This window comes from Salmo salar, chromosome 01 (assembly GCF_965601325.2).
Source record: "Salmo salar chromosome 01, fSalSal1, whole genome shotgun sequence".
Lineage (NCBI taxonomy): Eukaryota > Metazoa > Chordata > Actinopteri > Salmoniformes > Salmonidae > Salmo > Salmo salar.
In genome coordinates this window covers 75,205,407-75,217,814 of record NC_138291.1, presented here as the reverse complement: position 1 = coordinate 75,217,814, position 12,408 = coordinate 75,205,407, and positions in this window count along the sequence as shown.

Here is a 12,408-nt window from a genome sequence, read left to right as displayed (position 1 = left end):
TGTTTTGCTAGCACAGACTGGAATATGTTCTGGGATTCCTCCGATGGCATTGAGGAGTACAGCACATCAGTCATTGGCTTCATCAATAAGTGCCTCAATGACTTCGTCCCCACAGTGACTGTATGGATTACAGGCAACATTCGCACTGAGCTAAACGGTAGAGCTGCCGCTTTCAAGGTGCGGGACTCTAACCCGGAAGCTAATAAGAAATTCCTCTATGCCCTCCGACAAACCATCAAACAGGCAAAGCGTCAATACAGGACTATGATCAAATCGTACTACACTGGCTCCAACGCTCGTCGGATGTGGCAGTGCTTGCAAACTATTACAGACTACAAAGGGAAGCACAGCCAAGAGCTGCCCAGTTACACAAGCCTGCCAGACGAGCTAAATAACTTCTATGCTCGCTTCGTGACAAGTAACACTGAAACATGCATGTGAGCATCAGCTGTTCCGGACGACTGTGTGATCACACTCTCCGCAGCCGATGTGAGTAAAACCTTTAAACAGGTCAACATTCACAAGGCCGCAGGGCCAGATGGATTACCAGGACGTGTACTCCGAGCATGCGCTGACCAACTGGCAAGTATCTTCACTGACATTTTCAACCTCTCCCTGCTGAGTCTGTAATACCAAAGTGTTTCAAGCAGACCAACATAGTCCCTGTGCTCAAGAAATCAAATCAAACCAAAGTTTATTTGTCACGTGCGCCGAGTACAACAGGTGTAGACCTTACAGTGAAATGCTTACTTACAGGCTCTAACCAATAGTGCAAAAAAGGTGTTAGGAATAGGTAAGTAAAGAAATAAAACAACAGTAAAAAGACAGGCTATATACAGTAGTGAGGCTATAAAAGTAGCGAGGCTACATACAGACACCGGTTAGTGAGGCTGATTGAGGTAGTATGTATATGTAGATATAGTTAAAGTGACTATGCATATATGATGAACAGAGAGTAGCAGTAGCGTAAAAGAGGGGTTTGCGTGTGGTGGGTGGCGGGACACAATGCAGATAGCCCGGTTAGCCAATGTGCGGGAGCACTGGTTGCTCGGCCCAATTGAGGTAGTATGTACATGAATGTATAGTTAAAGTGACTATGCATATATGGGGGGGAACACAATGCAAATAGTCCGGGTAGCCATTTGATTACCTGTTCAGGAGTCTTATGGCTTAGGGGTAAAAACTGTTGAGAAGCCTTTTTGTCCTAGACTTGGAAACGTGTTGACTACCGACCCGTAGCACACACATCTGTAGCCATGAAGTGCTTTGAAAGGCTGGTCATGGCTCACATCAACACCATTATCCCAGAAACCCTAGACCCACTCCAATTTGCATACTGCATCAACAGATCCACAGATGATGCAATCTCTATTGCACTCCACACTGCCCTTTCCCACCTGGACAAAAATAACACCTATGTGAGAATGCTATTCATTGACTACAGCTCAGCGTTCAACACCACAGTGCCCTCGAAGCTCATCACTAAGCTAAGGACCCGAGGACTAAACACCTACCTCTGCAACTGGATCCTGGACTTCCTGACGGGCCGCCCCCAGGTGGTAAGGGTAGGTAACAACACATCCGCCACACTGATCCTCAACACGGGGGCCCCTCAGGGGTGTGTGCTCAGTCCCCTCCTGTACTCCCTGTTCACTCATGACTGCACAGCCAGGCACGACTCCAACACCATCAATACTTTGCAGATGACACAACAGTCATGGGCCTGATCATTGACAACAATGAGACAGCCTATAGGGAGGAGGTCAGAGACCTGACCGTGTGGTGCAAGGACAACAACCTCTCCCTAAATGTGATCAAGACAAAGGAGATGATTGTGGACTACAGGAAAAGGAGGACCGAGCACGCCCCCATTCTCATCGACAGGGCTGTAGTGGAGCAGGTTGAGAGCTTCAAGTTCCTTGGCGTCCACATCACCAACAAACTAACATGGTCCAAGCACACCAAGACAGTCGTGAAGAGGGCATGACTTAACCTATTCCCCCTCAGGAGACTAAAAAGATTTGGCATGGGTCCTGAGATCCTCAAAAGGTTTTACAGCTGCACCATCGAGAGCATCCTGACGAGTTGCATCGCTGCCTGGTATGGCAACTGCTCGGCCTCCGACCGCAAGGCACTACAGAGGGTAGTGCGTACGGCACAGGACATCACCGGGGCCAAGCTTCCTGCCATCCAGGACCTCTATACCAGGCAGTGTCAGAGGAAGGACCTAAAAATTGTCAAAGACCCCAGCCACCCTAGTCATAGACTGTTCTCTCTGCTACCGCACGGCAAGCGGTACCGGAGCGCCAAGTCTAGATCCAAGAGGCTTCCAAAAAGCTTCTACCCCCCAAGCCATAAGGCTCCTGAACATCCAATCAAATGGCTACCCAGACTATTGCATTCCCCCCCTTCTATACTGCTGCTACTCTCTGTTATTATCTATGCATAGTCACTTTAATAACTCTACCTACATGTATATATTACCTCGACACCAGTGCCCCACACATTGACTCTGTACCGACACCCTAAGTTTTTTTGTTGTTGCTATTTTCTTAAAACTGCATTGTTGGTTAAGGCCTTGTACGTAAGCATTTCACTGTAAGGTACCTGTGTACCTGTTGTATTCGGTGCATTTGACAAATAAAATTGGATTTATTGAATTGAAAGAGCGCTTTTCATGACAACAAGGGCAACAATGTGTTCTATGTTAAGTTGTAACTTCATGGGAGTCACAGATCATCTGACAAAAGAAGTAAGATCCTTACATTTAATGACTGTTTCTGAAAATGATTTGGTTTGGGGAAAGTGTATAGGCTACAGTTTTTAAAAGATATTCTATTCACAGAGTCTCCTTCATTTGGTCCAGAGGGTCTTTGAATGGGGGATGTGTGTCCCTTCTATAGCACCAATGGTCTTTTGGTATAATCTGCGTGATGAATTAGGATATTTTTCATTTGTATTATGTTCCCTAGGTTTATTCATTTGAGATGAATAAAGCATCGCTGGCAGTCAACTGACCGCAGCCTACCGTACCTGCAATTCTGTAAAAGTCCTCCTTTATTATATGGACAGCTTTATGGCCAGGGAATGCAACAAAGACATTAAAAAATATCTTCAATACCAGGCAGACTTATTATGTCTCTACACACAGTTGCCTTGTGCTTTCCTACTGCTCAACTACACACTGCTCCATGCTCACAGGGAAATAAAATGCTGCCCAAATTCGCTCCATTCATTAAAATCACAATTTAATCATCACCCATCTAGTTTTGTGACTACCTGAACCTACCAATTGTTTTTAAAGTATTTAAACCAAACCATATGGATTTAAATGAAACATATTTGAAGGAACATGAAAAGGTGAATGTAAGAAGCGAACATAATTTCAAATAGGCTACATGTCATATTAAACATCATATAAACACTCTAAATAGGTCAGGAGCCAGACAGGCAGTCTAAGAAGGAACGAAAATGAATTATTTAGGCTATATTATTTAAATTATTTCAAGGCTATAACCTACAAAGAAATACATTGTAAAGCATTTGCCAGTGCGACACAATAGGCTGGTAGGGACATAAAGTGCTTAGTGGTTAAACTACATTTTGTTGTATTAAATCATTACAGTCTATAAATTGCACATATAGGCTGTGACTTACTTATAATTCATTTACAAATTAAACAAAAAATGACTTATTAGTGCATTTGAATTCATTTTAGAATTCATTTTTAGAAACAGGAGTTTGACCAGTCTGTAGCTTCAGGCTCATGCGATGGTGCCTGGAGACCTGGCCAGCAGCAGAGAATATCCTCTCCTCACCTGCAGAGCCACTGGGGATGCTAAACACCCTTTTGGCCACCCTTGCCAGGCTGGACAGAGATGCAGAGTTATTTATTTTGCTATAGGTAGGCCTAAAGTGTTTTAGGCAAAATAACCCAATCAAAACGTACAGCTCCTTAAACGTGGGAATATGCCAGGCCTATTGGGCCAAAATCAATTATGTTCTATTCTATAGATAACAGAACGAAAATGAACAAAACCTTAAAGAGATCAGATTTTTTGTTTATAAATACTTTGCTACAATGACACACTTAGTTATCTACTCACCTCGTTCCTTTCTTTTAGCATGTGCACGTAGCATGCTTTTGGGATACGTGTCTTTTCATATTCCACAATGGTTATTTATTTGTGAACACTAAATCACCGCACTCCCTCTCTTGCTCTTGGTCCTAATCTTTGAAAATCACCTTGATTTAGCACCTGTGTGTTTTATCAGTTTATTTATGAACATATTTAGGGAACTTCGTGACAGTAGCTAAAGCAAGGGGCTATAGCAGCACACAAGTAAATGCATGCTGGGGCGGGAATTCCCTGAGTCAGTGAAGTGAGTGCTACTGGAGCGAAATTGGAGCGGCCTTCGAAATCGGAGCAGGCGAGAAGGCCAAGGCTCCAGCCTTTGGGAATCTCTCTCCAAGCTCCAGTCAGATTGGGAACCTTCCACTTCTTGCTCCAGCTCAGCTCTGCTCACATACCCTGGTTGGGTTACATTTGCTACTGTAGCTAGGATAACCACATCACAGTCATAATAAGTCAATATTTTCTCAAAATAGCCATCAGCAAAGTCAGAGCTAGTAAGCCCTGAAAAAAGTCAAGTGTGAGTGTTACTTGACCAAAATTATTTTTATTGGGAGCGGTGAGGAGGAGAGGGTGGTTGCTGTGGGATTATTAATGATTTTCTTTGAATAAGTAGGGTTTCAGATGTTTTTCGGAAGAAGGGGCTGGGACTCTGCTCTCATAGCTTCAGGGGGAAGCTAGTTCCACCATTGGGGTGCCAGGACAGAGAAGAGCTTGGACTGGGCTGAGCGGGAGCTGCCCTCTCATAGGGGTTTGAGGGGGAGGGCCAAGAGACCAGAGGTTGCAGAACGTAGTGCTCGGGGTGGGGTGTAGGGTTTGAGTATAGCCTGAAGGTAGGAAGGGGCAGTTCCTCTTGCTGCTCCGTAGGCAAGTACCATGGTCTTGTAGTGGATGCTTGCTTTGACTGGAAGCCAGTGGAGTGTGCGGAGGAGCAGGGCGACATGGGAGAACTTTGGAAGGTTGAACACCAGGTGGGCTGCAGCATTCTGGATAATTTGCAGGGGTTTAATGGCACAAGCGCTGAGCCCAGCCAACAGCTCATTGCAGTAGTCCAGACGGGAGATGACAAGTGCCTGGATTACGACCGGCATCGCTTCCTGTGTGAGGCAGGGTCGTACTTTATGGATGTTGTAGAGCATGAACCTGCAGGAGTGAGTCACTGCTTTGATGTTTGCAGAGAATGACAGGGTGTTGTCGAGGGTCACGCCAAGGTTCTTTTCACTCTGGGAGGGGGACACCGTGGAGTTGTCAACTGTGATGGAGAGGTCTTGGAGTGGACAGGCCTTCCCCAGGAAGAAGAGCAGCTCCGTCTTGTTGTGCTTGAGGTGGTGGGACAACATCCACGCTGAGATATTTGCCAGGCACAGACATGATTGTCGCAACCTGGGTGTCAAATGGGGGAAGGAGAAAAGGCTAGAAATTAACGGTAGAACAGACACAGTTCACCTTTTCCATTGACGTGTAAGCTACTACTGTACGTCTGAATACTGTCATTTTTACTCAATGCATTATAAATTGCCACTGAGGATGATTACATCAATAGTGCATTGCAGTGGCTTGGAAATACAATGACATTTCTAAAGGAGGCAAATAATTAGTAGGATTCTTTTTTTTAATCATTTTAATGTCGACAGAAAGACTTTAGATGCAGTATAATGTTCACTAGCTAGCTAAGATTGAGGGGAGACCACCGGATCTTAGATAGCTAACGTGAGCATTGCTAGCTATTTTTGACGCCATCTGTCTACAGTAAATTTGACGACATGATAATGATAACAAAGTTGTTTCCTACTAAATATTTGCCTACTTTAGCAATGTTATCATATTTACAGGCCACTATTGTGTAATTTAGACAAAACAACCATTAGCCCCCGTTCAGAATGACTGGGTTTATTACGACTTTTGGGCACCACTATGGCAGAGGGCGGCTTGAAAGCATTCATAACAATGGCTTGATGCGACCGAGTGGCGGAGGTGCAACCTATGAATATACTCCCATCTGTATTTATTTGGACAGCCAAGTTAAATGTTTGAATTTGGCACTATACTCCAGCATTTTGGATTTGAGATCAAATGCTTCATATGAAGCGACAGTACAGAAGGTCACCGTTTTATTTGAGGGTATTTTCATACAAATTTGTTTTACCGTTTAGAAATGAAAGCACTTCATCTATCTAGTCCCCCCATTTGAAGAAGTCAAAAGTATTTGGAGAAATTCACTTATAATGTAATAAAGTAGTCAGAAGTTACATTTACTCAGACAGAGTTAAATGAACACTCATTGGTGTAAAATAACCCCTGTGTTGGTGTTAATAACCATTGTTTTACACAGTGGAGAGTGAAACAATCCCATCAAAACCACACCCATCATTATCATATTTCCCAGCATGCTATGAAGGTATATATTTTTTTCAGGATTGTTTTTAATGTCTGTGTTTTTGAATGTACATTGATTGATTGATTTAATATTATGCTACACAAAGATAAATAAAACAATTCTAAACTAATCCAATCAGTTAGTTAGATTTATTGCACCCATTACTGAAATGGTTGTTCCCATTTAAATAGTTTAAGTAGTCTCCTGTACCAGAGATCCTAACCCTGGTAGTAATTCTGAATGCAGATTGCAGGTGAATAAAAATTCCAACTGTTGGATATCCTAACTCTGACAGGATTCCAAAAGGAATTACACATCACTTTGCCAGCTAGTATAAAGTGAATTGCAGGCCTGATGTGGCCTGTAATTTGTAAACCAGAATTTTCCAAACACCACTGTGTTAGGGTAAAACTAGGCCACCAAAACAAGGCCTTATGATTAATTGCCATAAAGTTATGAAATCATTTGCTTAGGTACTCATTTGGTGAAAGCCACAGGCCTTTAAAAGGAAATAATTCAACAATCATGTCTCTGTCACTAACAAAATACAGTCATGTGTGGTAACTGTACAATTCACTCAAAGCAAAGACACCATGGGAAATATGCAAATTAGGCTTTACACCATACAGTGTTAAAACAACACTCAAAATCACATACTGAAACAATGTTTTTGCATGATACTAATAGGAATTAACACTGGATTAAAATGATACTTCGGGATTTTGGTCACACATACACGATTCTATGTATTTATCAAAGTCAGTAGACAAGACACACTGCTTTTATTTTTATTTTGACTCCAGTGGGACACAATGATCACAGAGAAACAATCATAAAATTGCAACCATTGATGGCCACCAGATTAACGCCATTGCCCTGTTTTTTTAAATGTTTTCATCAGAATCAGAATGATCAGGATTCTGTAATCTTTTTTTGTTGTTGAAAATAATCAGATAGGATCATTCTGATCCAGATACCACAATATCAAAATTCCTTAATACAGATTTTCAGTGCTTTGAACAGGCCTACACCATGCCATTGTTACGAGACAGATTATGGTACTATTTCTACACTGTCATAGGGAAACAGAAATTAGCAAACTACATGAATAAAGGTACCTAAGATAAAGAATAATAGAGCCTGCATATACAGTTGAAGTCAGAAGTTTACATACACCTTAGCCAAATACATTTAAACTCAGTTTATCACAATTCCTGACATTTAATCCTAGTAAAAATTCCCTGTCTCATGTCAGTTAGGATCCCCACTTTATTTTAAGAATGTGAAATGTCAGAATAATAGTAGAGAGAATGATTTATTTATGTTTTTATTTATTTCATCACATTCACAGTGGGTCAGAAGTTTGCATACACTATATCAGTACTTGGTAGCATTGCCTTTAAATTGCTTAACTTGGGTCAAACGTTTCAGGTAGCCTTCCACAAGCTTCCCACAATGAATTGGGTGAATTTTGGCCCATTCCTCCTGACAGACCTGGTGTAACTGTTTTGTAGGCTTCTTTGCTCACACACGGTTTTTTAGTACTGGCCACAAATTTTCTATAGGATTGAGGTCAGGGCTTTGTGATGGCCTCTCCAATACCTTGACTTTGTTGTCCTTGTGACGACCCTCCCACTCTGTCTGCCGTATTCTCTCTCTTTGTTCTTGTTTCCTTATTAGGATGCCGGTGGGCGGAGTTGGAAGGGTCGTCAGCTAAATGGGAAGCACCTGGGCCCGGCTGTGTCCCAGGATAAATAGACCTCTTCCACAGTCATTGGGGAGACTCTCTCCATGCAGACACCTTGTTGTTTTTGGTTGTGCTAGTTGTGGCTTTTTGGTTGTTTGCTTTGGCAACTTTCAACACCCTGCATTATTACATTCAGGTATGCAAAACACTCACTTACACTACTGATTACACACACCATTGTTCATTGTTTTTAGTTACTTTAGTTAATAAATATATATTTTGATACGCCTTGTCTCCACGTTGTCTCCCTTTTGTTGCGAACTCTGAGCCGGTTCGTAACACCTTAAGCCATTTTTCCACAACTTTGGAAGTATGCTTGGGGTCATTGTCCATTTGGAAGACCCATTTGCAACCAAGCTTTAACTTCCTGACTGATGTCTTGAGATGTTGCTTCACTATATCCACATAATTTTCCTGCCTCATGATGCCATCTTTTTTGTGAAGTGCACCAGTCCCTCCAGCAGCAAAGCACCCCCACAACATGATGCTGCCACCCCTGTGCTTCACGGTTGGGATGGTGTTCTTCAGCTTGCAAGACTCCCCCTTTTTCCTCCAAACATAACAATAGTCATTATGGCCAAACATGTCCCCATGTGCAGTTGCAAACCGTAGTCTGGCTTTTTTTATGGCGGTTTTGGAGCAGTGGCTTCTTCCTTGCTGAGCTGCCTTTCAGGTTATGTCGATATAGAACTCGTTTTACTGTGGATATAGATACTTTTGTACCTGTGTCCTCCAGCATCTTCACAAGGTCCTTTGCTTTTGTTCTGGGATTGATTTGCACTTTTCGCACCAAAGTACATTAATCTCTAGGAGACAGAACGTGTCTCCTTCCTGAGCGGTATGACGGCTGTGTGGTCCCATGGTGTTTATACTTGCGTACTATTGTTTGTACAGATGAACGTGGTACCTTCAGGTGTTTGGAAATTGCTCCCAAGGATGAACCAGACTTGTGGAGGTCTACATTTATTTTCTGAGGTCTTGGGTGATTTCTTTTGATTTTCCCATGATGTCAAGCAAAGAGTGTCACGTTTGACTTGGACTGGTGGATGTGTGGAATCAAGTGCAGGAGACAGAGGTGCTGGAGGTGAGTGTCTTTAATGATCCTACTCACACACACGCCGAAAAGCACTGGGTGCTATACAAAGTTCCAGTATTTGGTTAACTGCGCCCGTACAGCACAAACAAAATACACTTTCTAAGGCAAGGAGCGCAGCCCGGTAAATCCTTTCACAAAAAACAAACTATCGATCACACAACGTGGACAATAAACAATCCCGCACAAAATCCCAACTGAAAACACACATTAAATAAGTCCCCACTAATGACATACACAAAACAGGTGCGGAACAGACAGACAAAACTAAATGACACAGAAACAACGATCGGTGGCAGCTAATAGGCCGGCGACGACGACCGCCGCCCGACCGAGGAGGGGCGCCACTTTCGTTGGATCCTGTGACAGTACCCCTCCCCCGACCTCGGGGACGGCCCGGAGGGCGAGGCGCCGGCCGATCCGGTCGGCGACGGTGGAAGTCCAGCAGCATAGAGGAGTCCAGAACGTCCGCCGCCGGAACCCAGCACCTCTCCTCCGGACCGTACCCCTCCCAGTCCACGAGGTACTGCAGGCCCCTACCCGACGTCGGGAGTCCAGGATGGCTCGGACTGTGTACGCCGGGCTCCCCCCGATGTCCAGGGGGGGCGGGGGGGCCTCCAGCACCCCACTGTCCTGCAGCGGACCAGCTACCACCGGCCTGAGGAGAGACGCATGAAACGAGGGGTTAATACGGTAATACGAAGGAAGTTGTAACCTGTAACACACCTCATTTATCCTCCTCAGGACTTTAAACGGCCCCACAAACCGGGGGACCCAGCTTCCGGCAGGGCAGGCGGAGAGGCAGGTTCCGGGTCGAGAGCCAGACTCTATCCCCCGGGTTAAACACGGGGGCGTCACTGCGGTGGCGGTCAGTGCTCTCCTTGTGCCGTTCGCTCGCCCTCAAACATTCCTGGACCGCGTTCCAGGTCTCCTGAGAGCGCTTGACCCATGCCTCCACCGCAGGAGCCTCCGTCTGGCTCTGTTGCCATGGCACCAGGACCGGCTGATACCCCAGCACCACCTGGAAGGGTGACAGATTAGTGGAGGAGTGGCGCTGAGAGTTCTGGGCCATCTCGGCCCATGGCACGAACTGCGCCCACTCCCCTGGCCGGTCCTGGCAATACGACCGCAGGAACCTGCCCACATCCTGGTTGATGCGCTCTACCTGCCCATTACTCTCGGGGTGGAACCCCGAGGTCAGGCTGACCGAGACCCCCAGCCTCTCCATAAACGATTTCCATACCCTGGACGTAAACTGGGGACCTCGATCAGATACGATGTCCTCGGGCACCCCATAGTGCCGGAAGACGTGAGTGAACAGGGCCTCCGCGGTCTGCAGGGCCGTAGGAAGACCGGGCAAAGGGAGCAGACGGCAGGACTTAGAGAACCTGTCCACAACGACCAGGATCGCCGTGTTCCCCTGAGACGGCGGGAGATCTGTAAGGAAATCCACCGAGAGGTGAGTCCAGGGCCGCTGTGGAACAGGGAGGGGCTGTAATTTCCCTCGAGGTAGGTGCCTAGGAGCCTTACACTGAGCGCATACTGAACAGGACGAGACATAACGCCGGACATCCTCAGCCAAGGTGGGCCACCAGTACCTCCCCTTCAGGCCCCGCACTGTCCGTTCCACCCCAGGATGACCCGAGGAGGGTAGAGTATGGGACCATCGGATCAGGCGATCGCGAACACCAAGCGGAACGTATTTCAGGCCCACGGGACACTGCGGCAGAGTAGGTTCTGATCGACCCGCCCGCTCGATGTCCACATCCACCTCCCATACCACCGGTGCCACCAGACAGGAGGCGGGAAGTATGGGAGTAGGATCGATGGTCCGCTCCTCGGTGTCGTAGAGACGCGACAGTGCGTCAGCCTTCCGGTTCCGGGAACCTGGAATGTACGAGAGAGTGAAGTTAAACCTCGTAAAAAACATGGCCCACCTCGCCTGACGGGGATTAAGCCTCCTCGCTGCCCGAATATACTCCAGGTTACGGTGGTCGGTCCAGATGAGAAAAGGGTGACGTGCCCCCTCAAGCCAATGTCTCCACACCGTCAAAGCCCTGACCACGGCTAACAGCTCCCGGTCCCCCACATCATAATTGCGCTCTGCCGGGCTCAGCTTCTTAGAAAAGAACGCGCATGGGCGGAGCTTCGGAGGAACGCCCGAACGCTGCGACAGCACAGCTCCTACCCCAGCCTCGGACGCGTCCACCTCCACTATGAATGGCAGAGAGGGGTCCGGATGCGCCAGGACAGGTGCATTGGTAAACAGAACCTTCAGACGATGGAAGGCTCTGTCCGCCTCTGCTGACCATCGTAGCCGCACCGGCCCCCCCTTCATCAGTGAGGTAATGGGAGCTGCTACCTGGCCAAAACCCCGGATAAACCTCCGATAATAATTAGCGAACCCCAAGAACCGCTGCACCTCCTTCACAGTGGCTGGGGTTGGCCAATTACGCACAGCCGTCACGCGGTCACACTCCACCTCCACCCCCGAGGTGGAAATGCGATATCCTAGAAATGAGACGGCTCTTTTGAAGAACTCACATTTCTCAGCCTTGACGTATAGGTTATGCTCCAGCAGCCGCCCAAGCACTTTACGCACCATGGACACATGCTCGGCGTGTGTGGCGGAGCAGATCAGGATGTCATCGATGTACACCACCACACCCTGCCCGAGCATGTCCCTAAGGACCTCGTCCACAAAGGATTGGAAGACGGCGGGAGCATTCTTTAACCCATACGGCATGACGAGGTACTCATAATGGCCAGATGTGGTACTAAATGCGGTTTTCCACTCGTCTCCATCTCGGATACGCACCAAGTTATACGCACTCCTGAGATCCAATTTTGTGAAGAAGCGCGCCCCGTGAAATGACTCTACTGCCGTAGCAATGAGAGGTAGCGGGTAACTGAAACCCACTGTGATAGCATTTAGACCTCTATAGTCAATGCACGGGCGCAGACCTCCCTCCTTCTTCTTCACGAAAAAGAAGCTTGAGGAGACGGGGGATTTAGATGGCCGAGGACTCAGTGACGTATGTATCCATAGCCACTGTCT